Below are 22,279 nucleotides of genomic sequence, written 5' to 3'. Positions count from 1 at the left end.
AGCCGGCCTCCTCAGGTTCTGGTTGAGCAGCTGGAAAAAAATAAACAGCGGGCTCTCGAGTGCCCACAGCTCTGCAGAGCGCAGGCCGCGCGCAGTGCGCATAGACGCCCGGCCCTGCCCGGCGGCCCGGCCCGGCCTCTGCGCGGTCAGACCAGTCGGACCGCTTCGCCTCTGCCGCCCCGGCCCGCCCCGCCCCGCGCCGCCGCCCGTCCTCCCGGAAACCGACTCCCTCCAGCGCGCGCCCCGAGCTGGACCGGCCCAGCCCCCAGCGCAGCCCGCGCCCCGCAGCCCTCGCCGACTCCGGCCGGCACCTGGGCTCGGGGCTGTGGGGCGCCGGGGCCGGCGGGTGGCCGGAGCAGGAGCCCGGCGGGAAATGGGTAAGGGTTGGTGGCGAGGGCGGAGCCTGGGCGCTCCCGCCGGCGCCCTCCACTGTGACTGTGTGGCACTCGCGGGTGTCGCCGAGCTCCTGTGGAGTGGCTGTCAGGCCAGGACGCCCAGGTCGTGCGGGCCGAGAGCCGGGGAGAGCCTGCGGTAGGGTTGAGAGCAGGCAAGGGAGCCTAAGAATCCAGCCTAACTGGGTGGCGGGGACTGGGGCAGGGGCAGCGAGGGGACGCTCTCCCCATTGGCAAAGTCAACAAGACCTAGGGTGCGGTGGCTCCTCCAGCTGGGCTGCAGGATTTGGGGCTCCAAACCCAGTAGAAAAGCGGGCGGACCCCTTAAAGCTATCAGGTATCAGAACCAGGCAACACTGAGGGCTTTGCTCCTAATCTGTCCCGGTCTTGAGCCTCCGTGGTCCCTGGCACCCATGACCAGACTGGACCCTACTCCTTGGCGCGCTGTGGTAGGAGCTGCCTCCCAGGAGGGCACTGGGATGGAGGAGAAGGCAGCTCTTTCCCACCTCAGTGGACTCTGGCTGCTCTCCCAAGTGTGTCTGGTGAGAAGGTATCAGAGAGAGTCCTGGGAAGGTAAAAGTGTCTACTCAGCTGACAAACTCGCATCCCTCTGGTTCCTTTTTAGCCCTAGAGTTGAGTCTGGCTTGTCTTTGGGGTAGGTTGTTAGGTAGTGATGTGAGTTCTTTGCGGATTTTTCCAGGCTGCAAGGTGGATTTTGCTGCTGTGATCATTGCACTTACCAGACTCTCTGTATCTGTGTTCTGCATGCTTGTGTCAGGAGGCTTCAAAGTGAAGGCCTGGGCAACTTGGCCCCTCCTGTCTTTGAATTTTGTTAGCCTTGTCCCTCCCCAAGCCCAGAGCTGATTGAATGTAATTAGCAACTAACTTGTAGGGTTGCCTAGGAGCCCCTCTACCTAAAGAACATGCCAAGATCAAGTTTAGGCAGTGCACAGAGTTGAGTGATTCATTTCTTTCCTTCAGATGTAGTATTTCCTCTATGTGAAAGGTATGAAGAGTTATTCGGTCATTCATTCAGCAACTGTATAGTGAGTGCCAACTATGAATCAGGCACTTGGGCAATAGGAATATGATTGCTCTCATTTACATACAGGTTAGAGAGAGAAAATAAGCAAGTAAGCAGTTGAATCATATTATTTTAGAAAGTGATAAAAATGCTATAAAAACAAAAACCTAAAAACACCCAAAATGGGGAGCTGAGAGACATGACAATGAAACAAATAAAAGAAATTGGTCGTTAGCTGCAAAGTGTAGCAAGCAGACTTTGTAAATGAGTTGGGAAAATGGTCCCATTTTCAGATCCTAGGTACGCAGATAGGGTGTCCTCTATTTCTCTGAACAAGTAATTTTAAACTGTTAATAAGGGATCAGTGAGCAATGAACTAGTGGTGAGTAGCCCTCTCAAGTTCTAAGAGTATATTTCTTGTTGGGAGGCTTAAATTTAAGACAGGGATTTAAGATTATCCAGAAGACATGCTCTATTAACTCACTCATTTGTATGTTTAGTTAACAAACATTTACTGAGGGTCTGTCTGTTCCAGGCACTATTCGAGGTTTTCAGGATACATGCTTTAGTGAATAAGACAGTCCTCCTTTCACAGACCTTATTTTCTGATGGGAGAAATGAACAATAATCAACAACAATTTTAATGTCATGTCAGGTCGATGCTGTGAAGAAAAGTAAAGTAACTCAAGGTATTAGAACAGTGATTTTCAACCATGTGGCATGGCACACGTGTGTGCTGTGAAAGGATCTTAGGTGTGCCACAAAAAATTTTAAAGATCATTAATTAAATTATTTTCAAAAGAAATTCAAAACACAGTAAGTATATTCTTTCTTTTTTTTTTCTTCTTTTTTTTTTTTTTTTGAGACAGAGTCTTACTATGTTGCTCTTGGTAGAGTGCCGTGCCATCATGGCTCACAGCAACCTCAAACCCTTGGGCTTAAGCAATTCTCTTGCCTCAGCCTCACAAGTAGCTGGGACTACAGGTGCCCACCACAACTCCTGGCTAATTTTTGGTTGTAGTTGTTATTGTTGTTTGGCAGGCCCAGGCTGGGTTTGAAATTGCCAGCTCCAGTGTATGTGGCTGGTACCCTAGCTGCTGAGCTGCAGGCATCGAGCCTTTCTTCTTTTTTTTTTTTTGATCAACATAATTTAAGTGTGCTAAGGAAGTGTAACTATAGGTTCAAGTGTGCCGTAAGATAAAAAGTTGAAAAACACTGAGTTAGAAGGTCCCTGCAGGGGTCCTCAAACTTGTTAAACAGGGGGCCAGTTCACTGTCCCTCAGTCCGTTGGAGGGCTGGACTATAGTTAAAAAAAGAAAACTATGAACAAATTCCTATGCACACTGCACATATCTTATTTTGAAGTAAAAAAACAAAATGGGAACAAATATAATCACACCACCTCATGTGGCCCATGGGCCGTAGTTTGAGGACCCCTGTCTAGGGGCTGTTATGTTCAATAGAGTGGTCAGGATAGGGTATGCTGAGATGAACTTTGAGCTGAGACTGAATGAAGATGGAATATAATCATGAAACTATCTGGAAGAAGATCATTCTAGGCAGAGGCAACATCGGGTGCAAAGGCCCTGAGGCATGAGTGAGGCATCAGTGTGGTAGGCATGCTGGAGCTACTACTGGAAGAAGGCCAGGGTAGCTCTGGGGGGTGAGCATACATCTCAGGGACTCTGCTTTTCAGGGGCGGGGCTTAGTCTGTGGACCCAAGGCATGCAGGAGAGCAGATAGTGTCCCCAGCTGCTGTGAAAGGAAGACTTTACAAGCTCCCAGTCAAACTTGGGTCTGTCCTGGTGGTTTACACCAAGAAGAGCAAGAGATGATCACCAGAGATGGAAGAATAGTCTTTTGGCAGAAGAGGTATCATTTACTTTTGTACTCACACTCCTCATTCCTCAAAACATCATGGGCCCTGGGCGGCGCCTGTGGTTCAGTCGGTAAGGCGCTGGCCCCATATACCGAGGGTGGCGGGTTCAAACCCGGCCCCGGCTGAACTGCAACCAAAAAAAGAAAATAGCTGGGCGTTGTGGCGGGCGCCTGTAGTCTCAGCTGCTCGGGAGGCTGAGGCAAGAGAATCACTTAAGCCCAGGAGTTGGAGGTTGCTGTGAGCTGTGTGATGCCACGGCACTCTACCGAGGGCCATAAAGTGAGACTCCGTCTCTACAAAAAAAAAAAAAAAACATCATGGGCCCAAACAGAGAGAACTAAAAGCCACAGGCAGATCCTGAAGTTTCCAGATCAGTAAACAACCTGGGAACTGGGGATGAGGAGAAAAATGTGCCCTCCAATAATCTGTTTTTTCCATCCTTAATTAGGCAATCTCATTAGCAGGCCTAAAAAAAATGAGAAGATATACTAGTTAGCATTTATTAAGCATGTACTGTATGCCAGACCCGTCTCTGGGCCCCTTACATGCAGTAAAACACAAATAATCCTTGCAGCAAGTTTGTGAGGTACATACGTCCCCCTTCACAGATGACAAAACTGAGGCCTAGAGAGAGTAAGAAAGTTGCCCAAGTTTTCATGGCTAATAAATGAAGATCAGAATATGCCATCAGGTGGTGCCATTTTTGAGCCAAGTACACTTAAACACTAAGTACAACGATGTCAGAGACCCTACCTTGGGCCCAACCTGCCAAGAGATTCTGCCAAAACAGAGTTCCATCTGCTGCCCCAGTTTTCTGAGAAACACAGATTTGGTAAATGAAATTGATTCCTTTATAAAATAGTTGAGGACTAGTAGCTAATTCCCACAATTGCCAGTCCCTAGCTGTGGTGAGGGTGCACGGGCAGGGTGAAGACTATGCATGGTATAGTTGATCAGCAGGTCAGGTCCAGTTGGCTCTGCCCTGGTGCTGGGGCTAAGCCTTGTGCCTGGGGTCCGGTTTCCCTACGGGGTATTGGAGCCTTTGGCCATCACCTTGCCCCCACTCCCCTTGGATGTCAGCCCTATTTCTATCACTCTCCTCTGCATGCCCTGCCCGCCACTCCAAGCTGGGCCATCTACATCATGGACATCCTTGCAGTCTAGCCAAGGGGAGGAGCAGTGGTCTGGAGCAGCTGGCATTTGGTTCCTCTATTTTCACACAAACGATAAGGGTGATGGGGAGACAGGTGGGGACAAGCTGGAGTGCCGTTGGAGGAGCAAGGGAAGCCGGCATACAGGGTTGAAGTGAGGCTGCAGGAGGCATGGCCAGGGATGGGGTAGCTTTGTCCATTATGGAGAGGGCTCCACAGTGCATGACAACAGGGTGGCTAGAGAGAGGACAGCGGGGACTGAGCATATTCCACCATATGCCACTACTCTCCTTCTTAAGCTTTAGTGTCACATTTTGCTATACGTAATGTGCACCCTTGTTTTTGACTCAAACTTTCAGGAAAAAAATTGTTTTAATTCAAATTTTTATGTGCTCATATTTAGGTGTTTGTTTTTGTATTATAAAGAAATCCTAGCATTTATTTTTAAACATAGAGTTGATAATTTGAATGCATAACCATAAATAAAAGAATTTAAAGTGTTTATATAGGTATGAACTAATTTACCCATGTGTATCCTTATTTTTCCCTCAAAACTTTGGGCAAAAAGTGGGCATAATACATGGCAAGATATGGTACTTGGACAGGTTAAAAATTCTTTTTTTTTTTGTTTTGAAACAGAGTCTCACTTTGTTGCCCTTGGTAGAGTGCTTCGGCAGCATAGCTCACGGCAACCTCAAATACCTGGGCTCAAATGATCCTCTTGCCTCAGTCTCCCAAGTAGCCAGGACTACAGGCACTTGCTACTTCACCTGGCTATTTTTAGAGATGGGGTCCCACACTTGCTCAGGTTAATCTTGAATTCCTGAGCTCAGGCAGTCCCATATTGACTTCCCAGAGTGTTAGGATTACAGGCATGAGCCACCACGCCCAGCCAGGTTAAAAATTCTCTTTTTTTTTTGGAGGCAGAGTCTCACTTTGTTGCCCTTGGTTGAGTGCCGTGGCATCATAGTCCACAACAACCTCAAACGCTTGTTGGGCTCAAGCAATTCTCTGGTCTCAGCCTCCCAAGTAACTGGGACTACAGCCTGCCACAATGCCTGACTATTTTTCGAGACAAGGTCGTGCTCTTGCTCAGGCTGGTCTCTAACCTGTGAGCTCAGGCAATCCACCCTCCTCTGCCTCCCAGAGTGCTAGGATTACAGGCTAGAGTTTTAAAAATTCTTTAAAAAATATTTTTATAGGTAAGACATGTTAAAAATCTTTTTTCTTTTTTTTTGGTTTTTTGGCCCGGGCTAGGTTTAACCCGCCACCTCCGGCATATGGGACTGGCGCCCTACTTGAGCTACAGGCTCCGCCGGACATGTTAAAAATCTTAATTCAAACAGCTCTTAGCATACAAAGTGAAAAACCGGGCGGCTCCTGTGGCTCAGTCGGTAAGGCGCCGGCCCCATATACCGAGGGTGGCGGGTTCAAACCCGGCCTCGGCCGAACTGCAACCAAAAAATAGTCGGGCGTTGTGGCGGGTGCCTGTAGTCCCAGCTACTCGGGAGGCTGAGGCAAGAGAATCGCTTAAGCCCAGGAGTTGGAGGTTGCTGTGAGCTGTGGGAGACCACGGCACTCTACCGAGGGCCATAGAGTGAGACTCTGTCTCTACAAAAAAACAAAAAACAAAGTGAAAAACCTCCCTTTCCTGTCCTCTAATCTCCAATTCTCCTCCTTGAGGCAATTTCTTGAGAATACTTCCAGGAAGACATTCTAATTGTAAATAAGCATGTATGTATACATTTGTTTTCCTCTTTTTAATATACAAATTTAGAGAATAAAACTTAGGTATAGGCCTTGTTTGTTTTTTTTCAGTTTAACATGCTTAATATTTATTCTGCTTTAAGAATACTGGTGGGCCAGGTGAGGTGGCTCACGTCTATAATCCTAGCCCTCTGGGAGGCCAAGGTGGGTGGATTGCTTGAGCTCAGGAGTTCAAGACCAGCCTGAGTGAGCATGAGACCCCATCTCTACTAAAAATAGAAAAACTAGCCAGGTATGGTGATGCACGCCTGTAGTCCCAGCTACTGGGGAGGCTGAAGCAAGAGGATTGCTCAAGCCCAAGAGTTTGAGGTTGCCATTAGCTATGACACCATAGCACTCTACCCAGGGTGACAGTCTCAAATAAAAAAAAAAAATAGACATACACGTGGACTTCCTTCTTTTAAGTAAATGTATAATACCGTGCCTTGTAGAATGGGTCTACCATATTTACTTAGCCTGTGTACTCTGGGCTTATAGGATATTTTCCTTATTTTTTTTTGTTTGCTGTGATAGACAATAACGCATTAAGCATATTTGTATACCTATATAATCTCTCACTTATGTGATTGTTTCAGCAGGAGAAATTCATAAATGTATTTTAAAGTTATTGAAATACTTATTAAAGTATTTGAGATTTTGATGGCTGCTTCTAGCCTGCCTTCCAAATGCACGTGTGATTCTGTGGTTGGGAGAATGCCGATCTCCCCTCAGCTCCTCCAGCTCTGCGTGCCAGTCAACTTTTTGTTCTTGCCAACTGGACAGTTGAAAAACTCATTGCACTATAGCTTTAGTAGATGTTTCTTTCTGGTGAAGGGTGTCATGAGTTGTACATATTTTTAAGCTATTTGTCTTTCTGTGGACTGTTCATGTGGGTGGCCTATGCTTTAAATAAATTGGAATATTTTTGTCATTGAATTAAGGGTCTTATTATTTACTCTTCATCCCTCATTCCCAGTCCCAGCAGCTGCCCCCTATGCCTGCCACCTGCCCATATCTTCATGTGCAGCAGCTGCTGTGATATGATAGATTTATCATTGGATCATGATGTATTCTAGAAAGATATATGCATGTATTTTAAACTTACATATGTTATGTTGTGCTATAAATCTTCATGACCTTCATTTTTCTTTTTTTTTTGGGGGGGGGCAGAGTGTCACTATGTCGCCCTTGGTAGAGTGCCGTGGCATCATAGCTCACAGCAACCTCAAACTCCTGGACATAAATGATTCTCTTGCTTCAGCCTCCTGAGTAGCTGGGACTACAGGTGCCCACGTAGCTGGGACTACAGGTGCCTGCCACAATGCCTGCCTATTTTTTTGTTGCAGTTGTTTAACTGGCCCTAGGCCGGGTTTGAACCTACCACCCTCGGTATTTGTGGCTGGTGCCATAAGCACTGTGCTGCGGGAGCTGAACCATGATCTTCATTTTTTAATATTATCTTTTTCTTTTTAAACCAGTGCTTTTTTAAAAAGCTCTATCTGACTGCAATGTGTACACTTGGTTTGTTCCTTCTGATTTCTCCACTGTATCCCATAGCTGGAGTTATGGAATTATCTTAACAGTTGATTTTTTAAAATAATTTTATCCCCATTTTAAAATTTTATTTATTTGTTTAGATTTTAAAATGTTAAGGGGGTACAAATATTTTTGTTACATGTGTACACTGTAACAGTTGATTCTTACTGGATTGGTCTATAAAGGTTCTATGGAGAAGTAGCCTTATGGGGTGAGCCTTGAGGAGGATTGGATGGATGGAAAGGGGGATGGAAAGGAAATGGAGTTGACTAAGGAAACATATGGATGCACCAGGAACATTTGGGCTCTGCCAGGGCCATACCTCAGGGTGACAAGGGTGTTTGGTCATAGGAGAGGCTGGAGAAGCCTTGATGCCCAGGTTGGACTTTCCCTAAAGCCTTAGGGTAGGGGCAGTGGGATCAGTGTTGGGGATGGGGTGTTGGATGAATAAAAATTTTCCAGGGCAGGAATGATCTCTCGGCAAAGAATTAAGGTGAACTGTGGGTATGCATTATGAGAGGCAGGTGGTCGCTGCACGTTTCCGTATAAGAGAGGAGGGGAATCTGTGTGCTGGGAGGGGAGAGGAGCCTGGGCTGGTGACAAGGCTGCTAACTTGGGAGGCCAGCAGATCTGCCAGTGAACAGACAGGACCTGAGAGGGGCAGGCGTGGGCACAGGCAGGGGAGGGTGCTTTGGGGCCCTTGGGCAGGCTCTGAAGTCTGATGAACTGCTGCACATTCAGCTAGAGGATTTCTACTGGCAGTTAGGACCCTTGGCTGGAGAGGGGTTTGTGAACCCTCTGTGAGCAGGTGAGAGGTGAACATGTAGGAGTAGATGAAGTCCCCTGGAAGAGTATGAGGGTGAGAGAGTCCCAGCCAGAACAGAGCCCAAGGCAGGGGTATAGAAGAAGTGGACAGACAGGCTGAACCAGCCAAGGAGACCTGGTGCATTTTTGAGCTCTGCCTTTCCTGGCTAGTTGACCTCAGGAAAGCACCCTCTCAGTGGGGTGCAGTAGAGGATAGTTAAATACAACAAGGCTAAAGGAACAGTCTTTGTCTTCCTAGGGGCGCTCAGTGTAGCCTTGGAGGATGCATACAGGTACTGAGACAGGACAGGTGTGGTGGTTCATGCCTGTAAGCCCAGCACTTTGGGAGGCTCAGGCAAAAGGAACATTTGAGGCTGGAAGTTTGAAACCAAAGTAGATAGCATAGAGAGACTCTGTCTACAAAAATTTTTAAAATTAGCTCTGTGTGTTGGCGGCGCCTGTGGCTCAAGGAGTAGGGCGCAGGTCCCATATGCTGGAGGTGGCGAGTTCAAACCCAGCCCCGGCCAAAAAAAAAACAACCACAAAAAAAAAAAAAAAAAAAATTAGCTCTGTGTGGTGGCAGGTGTCTGCAGTTCTAGTTACATGGGAGGCTGAGGCAGAGGTATTCTTGAGCCCAAGAATTTGAGGTTGCAGTGAGCTATGATTATGCCCCACTATACTCCAAGCTGGACAACAGAGTGAGACCCTCTCTTAAACAAAAGTAAGAAAAAAATAGTAGTATAGAGACAGGAGGGAAATGGCTCTGGAAGCTCAGATGTGTAGGCTCTGCTCCCTAGGTCTCGGCTCAGAGGTCCCAGTGCTATTCCTGCTGAGAGGTGCTAAGCCAGGCTGCCCCTTTGTCCCCTGATGGTGACAATGGATAGGGCATGGGCTGGACCTTAGTGCTGCAGAGGTCACTGAAAGCACAGGGGTGTGCTGCTAAGGGCAGAATTAAATGTGGGCACCCAGAGGAGAATAAATAGCCCTTTGGGTGGCCCAGGAAATGTCGTGCTCTGAGTGTCTCTTCCTCCTTCACCTCATCAAAGCACGCCTGTTCTCTGTTTAATGCCACCGCTGAATTCCTGTGCACTGAGCATTAGAAGGAAGACTTTCAGTTCTTTCTCCAAAGCAGTAAATGCAGGAAAGGTCAGAACCAGCTATGCAAAGTGTCTTCTCATTACGTATCGTTGTCATGATTATTGGCATGAGAGTTTTACACCTATGATATTGTTAATTTTTTTCTTTTCATTTATACAACACGAGGTAGGCACTATCAACTTTAATGTGTTTCTAAGCAATAACATCTATAAATCACTAGTTTGTCGCACCAGTTATATTCTTTTCTAATGCATATTGAAATAAATGCTTAACTATTAAAGATGTTCATTATGTGTACATGCCCACGGAGGCAAACACAGCCTTAGATTTGTGGGTGATTAGAGAAGGTAATCTTGGGTCAGGTGCTTCCTCCCACCCTATATTGAGGAGGGAAAAACCCTTTTTTTCTACTCCATTAGGTTTAGTGACTGGGATCTGTGAATTAAACTAACAAAAGACAGATTAATAGAAAAAAAGGTTTATTCACTTGCCAGTGAGAGCCAGGGATATCTGATTTATTAAATGGTTAAAGTTTAGGCTTATATGTCTAACTTAGTAGGGGAAAGGGAGGGAGCACAAAAAGTCTTTCATGGGAAGAACAAATGAGTTTCTTTAGGGGAAAAAGGGGTTTTGGAGAACAAATGAGAGATAAATTTTATGATAACATTTGGCTGTACAGGTATGAGTAAGCAGTCACATTGTCTCCTTGAGGGCTGTAAAACTCTCCTAGAGAAGGGATTTGGGATGGGTTTTATTCCTTTTCTCCTTTCTGGCAGTAGATCTGCCTTGAAGAAGGAATTTATGGCAGCCCTATTTCAGAAGTTACTGTTTTTAGTCACAGAAAAGAAGTTCTGAGAAAGTTTTTTTTTTACATCTGTGAATTTCAAATGTCTTCACCTTAACTAATCTTCATACCAACTCTGGAGTTCTAAGTGGGTCCTCATACCTGCATCAGAGAGGTCACATTGGCCATAACAAGACCCACCGAGCTAATTTTAAAAATTTTTGTAGAGACAGAGTCTCTATGCTACCTACTTTGGTTTCAAACTTCCGGCCTCAAATGTTCCTTTTGCCTGAGCCTCCCAGAGTGCTGGGCTTACAGGCATGAACCACCACACCTGTCCTGTCTCAGTACCTGCATGCATGAAATAAAAAAAAAAAAAAATAAGCCAGGTGTGGTGGCACATACCTGTGGTCCTACTGACTCAGGAAGCTGAGTCAGGAAGATCACTTGAGTCCAAAAGTTTGAGGCTGTAGTGAGCTATAATGACGCCACTGTACTCTTGCCTAGAGTTGGAGACCATGTCTCTAACCAAAAAAAAAAAAAAAAAAAGAGAGAGAGAGAGGTCCTACTGGCAACCTGGCAACCATTTGATTTGAGAGGTGGTGGTGGTGAGGGTCATGAACTATGAACACACACAAACAGAACTGTGCAGACCCTGTCACGCCCTCAACCCTCCCACAGTAATTCTCAGCCTCTACTGATAACAGAGGTTGTCAAAGGATCTCCCAGTCTGTAAAGTGAGCACAGAAACTCAATCATTATTTGATCTAACAAATTTAATGTGCTAATAAATTTACGTTTTTTGTGGATAATAAACATTATAAATATTTATTTAAAAAATTACATATCAAACAAAGAAAGTGTATCCTCATTTGACTAAAAAAAAAGTCTATCCAGATGTACCAAAGGTGAGCCAAAAAGAAAAAAAGAAAAGGAAAACAAAAAGAAATTAAAATCACGTATACTGGGCTTGGCGCCCGTAGCTCAGTGGTTAGGGTGCTGGCCACATACACAGAGGCAGGAGGATTCAAACCTGGCCCTGGCCTGCTAAACAACAATGACAACTACAACAAAAAATAGCCAGATGTGGTGGGTGCCTGTAGTCCCAGCTATTTGGGAGGCTGAGGCAAGAGAATCCCTTAAGCCCAAGAGTTGGAGGTTGCTGTGAGCTGTGAGCTCACAGCACTCTACTGAGGATGACATAGTGAGACCATGTCTCAAAAAGAAAAAAATCATGTAGACTGTTATCAGGCACAGATAGCTACAATTAATCAATGTTTTACTGGCTTATTGCCTAGATACACAAACAAGTTTGTAAAAAATTGAAATCAAGGAGTGGTGGCTCACGCCTATAAACCTTGAGACCAGCCTGAGTATGAGTGAGACCCTGTCTCTAAAAAAAATAGCTGGGCTTGGTGGCGGGAGCCTATAGTCCTAGCTACTCAGGGGGCTGAGGTAAGAGGATCACCTGAGCCCAAGTTTGAGGTTGCTGTGAGCTGTGATGTTATAGCACTCTACTCAGGGCTACAAAATAATATGAATAGTTTTCTTAATAATATGCTAGAACATCTTTCCACTTTGTTAGATAGTTTTCAAAATAAGGTAGCCCACGGATCATCACATGGCTATATGGCTGTGTCTTAATCGATTTATCTGATTCCCTATCGTGGGTATTGAGGTGGAGAGCATTTTTGCCAATATAAGCAGCTACGTGCACATGTGTTTCAGCAGATGTTTGGTGGATGCCGCCTGGAGCCAACTCTGCTCAGGTGAGAAGAACAAACCTCTGACAAGTGGCTACAGTGAAAGTGCTGATCTACACAGCATAGAACTGGGGACAGCCAAGGAGGGTGGCCTTGGGAGAGGAAGGCAAGGGTGGACTTTCATGCTGGGGCAGGTGAGAGTCAGGGAGCTGTGGCCTGGACATCTATCCACACTAGCTGGGAGTGTTTCCTGTGACTACAGGGAGGGTAGTGACAACTGTAAGGTTGCTGTACCCCCCACAGGCTTGGCAAAGCAAGTACAGAGGCAGAGCCAGTCATTTGTGCCTGTGGTCACTTTCTGCCCTCCTCCTAGATGCCCAGGGCAGCAGTGGCGCACACATGTGGTGTTGTTGGAAGGTTGGTGATGCTACCATGGTTCTGTTCTCCCTTTTCTCTGTGCCCTAGCTCTGAGAAACTTGGCCCTGTGTGTTCTTCCTAAGGGCGCAGGCTGGGAACTGGGAGGGGATGAGGCCTTTTCTGGAGGAAGGAGTGTGTGGCTGCCTCCTTACTCCCAGGCTTCCCTAAAGGGGAGAACTTTTATGAAGACGCATTCAAGGGCATGGGGACCCACTGAGATACTTCAGGCCTTCCCACACACCCTGCTCAGGAGGGTGCCCACAAGGACAGTTATTTTTTATTTTATTTTTTGTAGAGACAGAGTCTCACTTTATGGCCCTCGGTAGAGTGCCGTGGCCTCACACAGCTCACAGCAACCTCCAACTCCTGGGCTTAAGCGATTCCCTTGCCTCAGCCTCCCAAGTAGCTGGGACTACAGGCGCCCACCACAACGCCCGGCTATTTTTTGGTTGCAGTTTGGCCGGGGCCGGGTTTGAACCTGCCACCCTTAGTATATGGGGCCGGCACCTTACCGACTGAGCCACAGGCGCTGCCCACAAGGACAGTTTTTAAGCTCCATTAGCTCCAAGAGTTTTTATAAGTTTTGAGTTGGCAGAACTGAGTCAGGCTTAGGCTGTCAGGAACTCTACTTGCTTGGGGAGGAGGCCTGCTCTGTGCCTCAGTTTCCATATCTTCAGCATGGAGGTGGTAACGGGGTCAGCAGGAAGGGTGTTTGCTGGGGCTCCACAGCCCTAGAGCCTGAATAACTGCTGTGACCCTCCAGTCCTCATCTGGTCTGTAGTGTGGGGATAATAGTGCCCTGCCCTTCCCCTGCCAAGACCTCTCAGAGCTGGAAATGATGCCTGAGGAGGGCTGCTGGTGCAAGTCAGCCCAGAGAGGTGCTCAGAAAAGGGGACCTCCCTCCCTCCTGCATCCCAAGAGCAGGGCAGACCCAGACTGGGTGCTGAAATCCCCAGGGCACCTCTCCTGGAAGGTGGCTCCACTCCCGCTCCTGTGCTCAGAGCACGAGAAGCCACATCACCACCTGTGCTGAGCAGCTTCCTCTGTGGGGCAAACAGGAAGCAGCCTACATCGAGGGAGGCAGAGGGGCGCCACGCATAGGCCTCCCCACCCCGTGACGGTGCCCTCACCCCTGCTGCTGCTTCTGTTTTCTCTCTGGTCCTCCCTCTCCAGCATTTGTCCAGTTTATGATCAGGTGTTGATTCATCAGTCATCTTGTTTATTTCTGTCTCTGACACTGGATTGGATGCTCCCTGAGAAAAGGATTGTGTGTTTTATTCCTGATGGGTCAGCAGCTTCTAGCATAGGGACCACATCGAATAGGCGCTGACCTACGCTGTGGCAACGTTCTGGAAGCATCCAATGGGCTCTCCACCCTGAGTAGAGGGTTGGATTTAGGTTTTGGTGACTTTATGGCTTACCCAGCTGGGCAAAGTGTTGTAAAAACCCAAATATGGGAGGAAGAGCAGGTTGGGGGAAAGAAGGAATCAGGTCTCCCTTAAAAACACTGAGTTTGAGGTCGGTTGAGATAAGCCTGCCCCCCAAATTAGCCAGCATAGGGAGCGAATAGTGGAGGCTCCATCTGACATTTCCGAATGTGGAAGTTACGACCAAAGCTGACAAACTGTCATGGATTGTCCTAGTCTCCTAATCCCCACCTTCCTCATGCCTGGTGGTCCAGGTTTAAGATTCTCAGAGTTTGTAGTTGCTGTGAGTAATGATGATGCCACAGTACTCAACCCCAAGGCGACAGAGTGAGACTCTGTCTAAAAAAGAAAAAAGAAGAAGAAGAAAAAGAAAAAAAAAAGATTCTCAAGCTCCTCTGAATGGGCTGCTGTGGTACATTCCACCCCAGCCTTTGGCCTCTGCCATGGCCCCACTCACACGAGCATGTGGGTAGGTAGCCTGTCCACAGGTCCAAGCCCTGGCCACCCCCCTCCCGCCTCTCTATCAGCGCTCTTGTCCCCACCATGCCGCAGTCTAGGGCTGCACGGAGCAGTGGTGCAGTGTGCCCATGAGAAAGGCCTTCAGGCCCCAGAAGCAGAGAATCCCGGGATCCTGAAGCTCAGAGTATGGTGGAGTAAGGGGGTGTGCAGGCTCCAGGTGGGATGGCCCTGTGGACTCTGTGTACTGTGGGGAGGGATGCGGCTGGAGGGAGAACTAGAGCCCACTCCTGTCACCTGCAGGCCTGGGTAGCCTGGTCTGAAGCCACTGCTGGTTGGGCATGCAAGTGGAGGAGTCCACTGAGCAGCTGGGTTAGTAACAAGACTGTAGGGTAGGGAAGGGTCTTTGGACCCTCAGCAGAGAAGTCTAGCAGTTGAGGCAGAAGAAGTAGATCTTAGGGGTGGAGAAGAGAATGGTGCACGAGTATCATTCCCCACCAGCCCCGATCTTACACTTGCAGAGAATACAGCTGTGGGAAGGGTGGACAGTCAGTGCATGTAGTCAAAGGCTCCAACTCCAACTGTGTGACTTCCCAGCTGTGCATCCCTAGGCAGTGGCTTAACTTCTCCAAGCTGGTCTTGGGATCTGGATCTGCGTAATGGGTTTAGTTATGCTTCATAAAGTAGGTATGAGGAATGGTTGAGGTCCTATTGGGGGACACCTTTTAACTACAAGGCAGCTGTATCAGGTGACTGGACACATAGCCACACAAAATTTGAAATGTTAAACACAAACAAAGAAAAGTTGCCTGGCCTGGAGCCCTCCTGTCTCCCACTGGGTGTCCTGCAGGGGACAGAGAGCCTGGGCAGAGCCATAGGGAGGAAGGAGGTGGGGCCTGCTCACAGTCCAGGCCCGGCCCCTTCCCCCTTCTTTCTCCCAGGGCCTTCCATTGTGGGAGAAGGCCAGTGCCATCGTTGGCAGGTCCTTCTGACCTAGTGTGCAGAGGGCCTCCAGAGAGCGGGGACATGGGGAAAAGGCCCAGGTGCCGGGCTTGGGAATGGAGACTCTTGTCTTGTGGGCAGGAAGTGCGGGTGCTGAGTAGCTCAAGGGCCCTGGGGAGGCGGTGGGGCGCAGGAGGGGTGTGTGTTGTGGTGAGCAGGAGCGGAAGGAGGAAGCACCAGCCACCACAGCCATATTCACTGTGCAGCCAGGAAGTGCTCCTGGGATCCCAGGCCAAACATCCCTTCTTGGGCCCTCTGGAGGTGAGTGAGTTGGGCATTCCTAGGGTGCAGCAGGGGGAGCTTCTGGAGAGCAGGGGACATGAAGGGGTTGGGAACAGTAAGTGCAGGGCAGCATGTCCCTTGTGTGTGTGCACCTGCCATGAGTGAGTCTGGCCTAGGCTAGACTCCTAGCCTTCCCCTTTCTTCTCTCTGCCCTCTCATCCCTCAGCTGACTCCTCCCCTCCTCTCCGTTGGGCCCTTCTTCGATTCCCCACTGTTTCCTGGCTTCTCTAACCTCATCCATTTCCCTTCCTAGGTCCCAGTCCTTTGGAGTTCTGCCACAGGGAAGGGTGAAGGAAGTCTCTTGCTTAACTTCTTGTGAACTCCCGGGGTGCCGGTTACTCTTATGGCTCAATACTCAGTGGGAGCTTTGGTGGCCAGAGGCTTCAAGTGAGCTTTGACCATAGACCCTGAGAAAGGGAGTCTGGGCAGGCCTGGGCCTGGAGTGGGCCACCCTAGGTATGGCCTCTGTAGAAGCTCAGAGTCCACTCTGCCACTGGGGGCTTCCAGCCTCCCCTGGCCTTCCAGGCCCCTCGCAGAGAGACTCGGGTAGAAGCAGGGACCCCTCTTGCCAGTTTCACCATGGTTTAGGCTTGTTGTCTTCATGAACACTGGGAACTATCTGACTCCCTGTCTGGGATGCAGTGAGGCCCACTCATTACAGTAGTTATTGTCATTGTGAAGGCAGCCTTGTGGAAGGAAGCCCCCCAGTCATGGTCCCTCATTCTAGGGCCCCAAATCCCACAGTTGGAGTCAGCCCTGTGCTAAAATGTAGGGAAGGGCAGCTGCCATCAGCTAATGATAAACACCCCTCAGGTGCCTGGGGCCTTAGCCCAGCTTGAAGGAGTGGGCCCCAGTAGGCCTTTCTCCCCAGTTTCCTGGGCCCTAGAGCATCACATCACCACCTCCTTCTCTGGAGAAGGAACCACCCAGCATAGGGATTAGAACGCACAGAGGGAGGGGAGAGGTCTAAGGAAGGGGTGTGGGGACAGAGGGAGGAGAGGCCCTATCTTGGCCCTGAACTTCCCAGTGGTCTTTGTCCTTCCAGGCCAGCAGCTACCCAGGGGCCCCTTTGGTGCTCTGTGGCCCCCATTCTCTTTCCACCATTTTCTCTCTGCCCACAGCAGTCCTATCCTCTCCGCACCCCTCCTGAGCCCCAGCTGGCCTACCACAGGCCATTGAGTGACGCTGGCCTCCCTCTCTCTCCGTACACATTTGCATGAAGGCTCCTTCCGTGTGGGCAGGATGTGGGGCTCCTTCAGTCATTTGTCTCATGGTGCTACAGGCCCCAGTTCAGACAGGAGGGCTGCCCTGCACCACCGGCTGGGGCACTTCCCTCATAGCTACTGCCCGCAGTGGCATCGCTAGTCTGGTGGCTTTCTTTTTTTTTTGTAGAGACAGAGTCTCACTGTACCGCCCTCGGTAGAGTGCCGTGGCGTCACACGGCTCACAGCAACCTCCAACTCCTGGGCTTAAGCGATTCTCTTGCCTCAGCCTCCCGAGTAGCTGGGACTACAGGCGCCGGCCACAACACCCGGCTATTTTTTGGTTGCAGTTGGCCGGGGCCGGGTTTGAACCCGCCACCCTCGGTATATGGGGCTGGCGCCCTACTCACTGAGCCACAGGCGCCGCCCAGTCTGGTGGCTTTCTAAGCTTCACAGGGACAGGCCAGGTCACCTCCTAAGTCCTGGACAGGCCAGAAGCCTTCATGCTTTTCTGAAGGAAGGAAAAACATTCCAGGGTAAAAGAATGTATGCCTCCTGAGTCTGACAGCTCAAAGAGGCAGCAACGCAGAGAAAGGCACCCTGGGGGTGGAAGGCTCAGGGCTGAGTCCCCACAGAGGCTGAGAGCCCAGTGTGTGCAGTTCAGGCTGAGCCTGGCCAAAGGGCTGTTTATTTGTTTTTATTTTTAGCCTCTCTGAACTGACATACAAAACAACAAAGTTAAACTGGCAGATGTGTTATTTCTTGACCACTTACCAAAGGCCACGCTCAGCATTAGCACTCAGATTCTTTCTGGCTTTATCATAAACCTGCAGAGTGGTTAACTGGGTCTTATTTCCCTATTTTACAGAAAAGGAACCAGGTGAAGTTTTTACCCCCAGTGACATGGTTCATTATTTTTGTTTTTGTTTATTTTATTTTATTTTGTTGGCTTTTTTAAAATTTTACTTTGTTGCTTATTTTTTATTTCTTTACTTTTTTTTTTTTTTTTGAGACAGGGTCCCACCCTATGCCCCTGAGCAGAGTGCAGTGAGTGTGGTAGCTCACCACAACCTCAGACTCGGGCTGCAGGCACCCCGCTGCCTCAGCCTCCAGAAGCCGCTGGGATTACACGCGCTCGCTGCGGCGCCGGGCTGGGTTTTTCCATTTTTTTCATGAGTCAGGGTCTCACTGTGGTTCAGGCGAGTCTCGAACTCCTGAGCTCAAGCGATTCTCCCTCATCAACCTCCCACAGTGCTGGGATTACAGGCGTGAGCCACCGCGCCCGGTGACATGGATCTTTAGTTGTAGAGGTAGGGTCGGAGTCTGGCATGGGAGCCTCCTTGTCTGTGTTCTTCACCATGACCTTCAAGTGGGCAGCAGAGGGCAGCAGTGTAGGGGGTCCTGGGCTGCACCCTTTTCCCTTCCTGCTCAGGGCATCTTTGTGCCCCAGCCTCCGTGCCTGGCTCCTCAGCCAGAGTACAAGGCTGCATTCCCAAGCTGAAGGTGGAAAACAAACCTACTATTCAAAAGCATCCTCCAGGTGTTACCTGTGCCCAGTCCTTGCCCTCTAAGATCAAAAAAGAGAGTGCCTTGAAGTCTCAGGGTGGTGTGGGGTGGGTGAGATGCAAGGCACTCTGTTCTTGCTTCCTCAGCCATCATTTTCTGTGTCCTTCACCTCCTGCTGGTTGAATACACAGCTTAGCCCCTGCAGAATTCTCCATGAGAAACACATACTCTGTTAAATGGTGAACATTTTCTGAAATGTAGTCAGCTAAGCTGAAGATGGAAGAGCTGAAGGAGGCACAGTGGGGCAGTAGTCTCACGTTCCCACCCAGCTCCCTCCTGCTCCCCTCTGTACCCTCCTTAGACATCCTGAGCCATCACAGTGCTCAGAAAAATGAAAGGCCACTTTATTGTACAGGTAACAGGAGCCACTTTAGTGGCATGTGCAGATTCTTGATTGTGGATTCCCTTGCTTTTGCCTTTGTTCTGGTTAGGATAACTGAGACAGGAAATTGCAAAAGAGGTTTTACTAAACACCAAGGGCGGGGGTGGGGGTGGGGGGGAAGACAAAGTAAGTCAAGAAAATTTTAGATGCATAAGACCTGGGCTGTGTTCCCCAATTCCTGGCCTGCCTCTCATGAAGAGATGTCATCCTACTTCTAGGGATCAAAGGCTGGTCTCCATCATTGCCCCTTCCTGGGTCAGGCTTCTCTCACTAGGGGACTGGTAGGATTGCCTTGATGGCCATAAGAAGTGATCTCACCCTTTTTCGGTCATCCCATCCCTCCACCAGGGAGCAGCAATTAAAATTCAAAAAGAAAAAAAAAAAAGACTGAAGACTGGGTGCAGTGGCTCACGCCTGTGATCCTAGCACTATGGAAGGCCGAGGCAGGTGGATTGCCTGAGCTTACGAATTCAAGACCAGCCTGAGCAAGAGTGAGACCCTGTCTCTAAAAAATAGAGCTGGGTGTTGGGGGGTAGGGAGGCGCCTGTAGTCTCACCTACTCGGGAGTCTAAGGCAAGAGAATCACTGAGCCCAAGAGTTTGAGGTTGCTGTAAGCTAGGACAACAGGGGACTCTACCAAGGTACCAAGGGTGACAAAGTAAGACTGTGTCTCAAAAAGAAATTTTTTTTCAAAAAAGAAAAAAACGTGCCTCATACCTCATGGTGCCTCATACCTGTAATCCCAACACTGTAAGGGAGAAGTAGGAGGATCACTTGAACTCTGGATTCAAGTGATCAGCCTGGGTAATATTGTGAGACTCTATCTCTAAATAAATAATAAAAAAAATAGGCAGGTGTGATGGCATGCACATACAGTCCCAGCTACTCGGGAGGCTGAGGCAAGAGGCTCACTTCAGCCAGGAGTTTGAGGCTGCAGTCAGTTGTGACCATACTCTAGCTTGGACAACAGAATGAGACACTGTTTCTAAAAAAATAAGAAAGGAAGGAAAGAATCTCTTAAACACGGAATTACACAAGTGGAGACCCAACCAAGGTAATTGAATGGGTCCTCAAATCTCCTGTTTCCTGTACAGGCTGCTTCCTGGGAGCTGAGGTCCATGGGGACATTTTGATTGCTGGCCTGGCAGGGGTCTACCTCTGTGGCTTTCAGAGTGCAGGGCCTCTTGGGAGGAAGAGGCAATTCATTCAACTGCAGACTGGCCCCATCATGTTATAGTGATGCTAATTCTCCTCTAAGCCTCAGTCTCCCATCCTCTGGTCAGGTTGTTGTGGAGGGAGAGTTCTGAGGATCTTTCCTATCTGTCTGTCATCTGTCCATCTATCCATCCATCCACCCTTTCTTTCATTTTCACAAATCATTTTTGTTTGCCTTTCAACTAAGCAGTTATTACACTGGCAGTGGGAAAATAGGAGTTGGAGTGACTGCTTCACAAGGGAATTCAGTCATGTCCATAGGAATGGGCTGGTGGGTGAGAAGGGAGGGGGAGGCTTACGGAGCTCTAGACCTGGAGGAGTTCACTTACACCTCAGTTGAGGCCGCATGCCAGCCTGAAAGTTTCAAGGCAACACTAACCTTTAACTTTCTTTTTTTTTTGAGACAGAGTCTCACTATGCCACCCTCGGTAGAGAGCTGTGGCACCACAGCTCACAGCAACCTCAAACTCTTGGGCTTTAGCGATTCTTTTGCCTCAGCCTCCCAAGTAGCTGGAACTACAGGCACCTGCCACAATACCTGGCTATTTGTTGTTGCAGTTGTCATTGTTGTTTAGCTGGCCCAGGCCGGGTTCAAACCTGCCTCCCTCAGTGTATGTGGCCGGCACCCCACCCACTGAGCTACGAGCACCGCCCTAACTTCTTAATCTACTTGAACTACAGTATAACTCTGCCCCCCAGGACTTTGTGGGTGGGAGTGGACTAAGACAGTCTGTCACCGTCTTAGTCATTCAGTATTTACATACTGAGACGCAGCAGTGAGCAGGGAGCACGATGGCCCGCGTTCTTGGTGTTTATCTTCTAGGTAAACTAGAACTGTGTGAGCAAACACTCAAGGAACGTTGGATAAATGCTTTGGAAGCAAATGTGAGGGATGGAGCATGGTGAGATTCAGTTTAATTGGTGTAAAGAATCAAACCACACACCTTGTCCCCCACTAAATCCTGTGGTCCCTCTCCACCCCCCAACCCTGCCTTGGGCTCCCCTCCACTCCCCACCATGCCCTCCAGCCTACTCAGAGGGCTCCTGCCCTGACATCTGTTCTCTGGAAAGGTGCTACAGCTTCTCTGTGCTTTTTGCTAATTTGTTTGTTTTTTTCCCTCCAAAAAAACTTCATTGAGGAGCACTGAATTCCTTCTGGGAGGGCAAATGGTGTCCTCACTTACGTCTAGCATAGACCTAGCATTTGCTTGTGCTGCTGCTTTATATACAGATGCATGTTTGTTTACTGAGATGGGATATGAAGAAAGGGGCTTCAAGGGAGGTGGAAGAAAAACTTATCTACACTGCCTGTGGTGCTCCAGTTTTATTTTCAGTTTCCACTCATTTTTGTTTTCAGTTATTGCTGTGCCTCAGTTGAACTTTCTAGCTCAACTGAGTAATCAAACCAGGTTAACTGGGTTTGGGGAACCTGGATTCCCGACCCCCAACATTTACAAGTATATAGTTGCTAAGAGACATGTGGGCCCCCCCTCATCTCATAAAAATGCAGGGTGCCCTTTCCAGTGGGCCCTACATGTCAACCTGTTCTTGTTCCCACTGTTGGCATGGGAACTTCTGTCGAGTGAGTTCACCGTTGAGTGAAGGTGAGCTGATGCCGTCCTGGCAAAATGCTCCAATGTGCACAGAGACGCCAGGCTGTCACCTATTCAGATTCAGTGTGTGGGGTGTGGGGAATGAAGACAAGAGGAGTTATTGTGCCTGGGAGGGAGATGAGGTGGGCCTAGACTGACCAGGCCTTAGCAGGGAGAGGGCTTTGGGGCTTGGGAAGGGAGGCAGTTGGGTGGAGCAGGCGTTGTCCTGTGTTCAGGCCCTGGTAAACCATGTGCGTCCCCCCAGCTCTCCCCTCCATCTCCTGGGAGACAGATGTCTTCCCAGTGTCATTTCCTGTACCCCATGGGTGGTTACTTAGGGTTGCAGTAGTGGCAGGATTAGGCAGGCCTGGGGGGGAAGTTGGGAACCCAGCAGAGGGAAGGGCTACCTGAGTATAGAGAATGGGTCCTGAGTCTCACTGACCCCTTCCACTTTGGAAATAGGATTACTACACTCCTCTCACTCAGAGAGTACTGGGTGGGAAATAGGCCACTGCTTACGTGGAACAGGTAGTGCTACCGACTCTCAGACTTGGAGCAAACCTCAAGCTCCTCAGCCTGAAACATGGTGGTAGAGGGACAGAACCTAGAATGAATTGTGAA

General features: G+C 48.9%; 1 protein-coding gene across 3 annotated transcripts in view; it reads left to right on the top strand.

The window, feature by feature from the left end:
• Positions 1–217: 217 nt before the first annotated feature.
• PSD4 (pleckstrin and Sec7 domain containing 4) overlaps positions 218–22,279 on the top strand; it is a 43,066-nt gene continuing 21,004 nt past the window's right edge. For 2 of the 3 annotated variants that reach the window (XM_053589005.1, XM_053589003.1), the window contains exon 1: positions 218–377. The gene's annotated coding sequence lies outside the window, so the exon portion shown is untranslated. Of the gene's footprint in view, positions 378–15,452; positions 15,681–22,279 lie in introns of those variants that run through there. The other variant, XM_053589004.1, reaches the window with a different exon arrangement.

The sequence above is a fragment of the Nycticebus coucang genome, chromosome 4 (genome assembly GCF_027406575.1).
Source record: "Nycticebus coucang isolate mNycCou1 chromosome 4, mNycCou1.pri, whole genome shotgun sequence".
NCBI classification, from domain to species: Eukaryota; Metazoa; Chordata; class Mammalia; order Primates; family Lorisidae; genus Nycticebus; species Nycticebus coucang.
This window is presented reverse-complemented; position numbering and strand designations above follow the sequence as displayed.